The following is a 1,824-nucleotide window of genomic DNA, read 5'->3' as shown; positions in this document are numbered from 1 at the left end:
ATTCGAACCCGCCACCTTAGGTGTACGTGGCTGGCGCCTTAGCCGGTTGAGCTATAGGCGCCAAGCCGACACACACCTTCTTAAAGTTTTGATCACAACTTTAAGAAGATCCTGAGGTTGCTTTTACCTGAATTTTGATCCTTCCTCTTTGGTCCTTTGGCCATCCTTCTTGGATTGAAAATACCAGTACAATGGTACAATGACTTAAGTGGTTTCCCAGCTTCTGCTCCAGTTTCCCTTTCCACAGAAGCCAGTACTTCCCAAGTGAGCCCTCTGTGCACTCACTGTGATCTGGCCCCACTAGCCTGATCTGGTCTCTTACTTTAGTTATACAATCTTCCTGCTGTTTCTCAACCAGACTGGGACCTCCTAGCACATGCAAATGGCTGGCCCCAACATGTAATACCATGACCACCCTTTATCAATCTCCTCAGCACTTATCTGTTAGTCAGCAGAATGTCTGACATCCCTACCTCCAACCAGTAATACCAACAGCAGCCAATAGTGTTACTGTGATATTAAAAAAGTCTCCCCTTTGGGAGGCTGAGGCAGTGGATTTCTTGAGCTCAAGAGTTTGAGACCAACCTGAGCAAGAGCAAGACTCCATCTCTAACAACTAACCAGGCTCTGTGCCCAGCTCCTATAGTCCCAGCTACTTGGGACTCTGAGGCAAGAGGATCACTTGAGCCCAGTTTGAGGTTGCTGCAAGCTTTGATGCCACGGCACTGTCTCAAAAAAATAAATACATAATAGAAACACAAACATTAAAAAAACAGACTGGACACATAGCAAAAGACTTAACAGTGTAAGGTTGGTAGTAGCATTAGGAGAACTGTCTACATTTTTTTGAGACAGTCTCAAACTGTCACCCTGGGTAGAATGCCGTGGTGTCAAAGCTCACAGCAACCTCCAACTCTAGGGCTCAAATGATCTTCTTGCCTCAGTTTTTTTCTATTTTTAGTAGAGACAGGGTCTCACTCTTGCTCAGGCTGGTCTTAAACTCATAAACTCAAGTAATCCACCCATCTCGGCCTCCCAGAGTGCTAAGATTATAGGTATGAGCCACCGCACCTGGACTGAACCTTTTTCATTTTGTATTTTTGAAATGATTTTTTTTTTTTTTTTTGAGGCAATCTCACTATGTCACCCTTAGTAGAGGGCTATGGCATCACAGCAACCTCAAACTCTTGGGCATAAGTGATTCTCTTGCCTCAGCCTCCCAAGTAGCTGGGACTACAGGTGCCTGCCTACAATGCCCAATTACTTTTTGGTTGTAGTTGTCATTGTCGTTTGCCAGGCCCGGGCTGGGTTCCAACTGGCTAGCTCTAGTGTACGTGGCTAGCACCCTAGCTGCTGAGCTACAGGCACAGAGCCTGAAATACTTTATTGAGATGAAACTAACATGTGCTCCATTTCTGTAAAATGCAATACTGATTTCCCACACAGTTAGTACCCTGTACTAGTTAGCTATCTATTTATTCACCAAGTTTGTTCTCAAATGTTTATTTAAGCAGTAGTTATTTAATGCAGAAATCAATGAAAACAAGTTTCCCCATATAAAAATAAAGCTGAATCAGACTCCTTCGCTGCTTGAGATGGGGCCCTGGCCCTACATCTGAAGACTGAAAACTCAACGCATGTTTATAAGTAAAATAAAAAGTATATGGCAACACAATCCATGATTCTCCCTTTTAAACAACTAAATCTGATCTCACTGATTAATAGGACTTTGTGGCTCGGCGCCTATAGCTCAACCAGCTAAGGCGCCAGCCACGTACACCTAAGGTGGTGGGTTCGAATCCAGCCCAGACACGCCAAACAACG

This window comes from Otolemur garnettii, unplaced genomic scaffold (assembly GCF_000181295.1).
Source record: "Otolemur garnettii isolate 467f Iridium unplaced genomic scaffold, OtoGar3 scaffold00156, whole genome shotgun sequence".
Taxonomy (NCBI): Eukaryota; Metazoa; Chordata; class Mammalia; order Primates; family Galagidae; genus Otolemur; species Otolemur garnettii.
The sequence above is the reverse complement of the archived record's forward strand: the minus strand, read 5'-3'. Positions refer to the sequence as shown.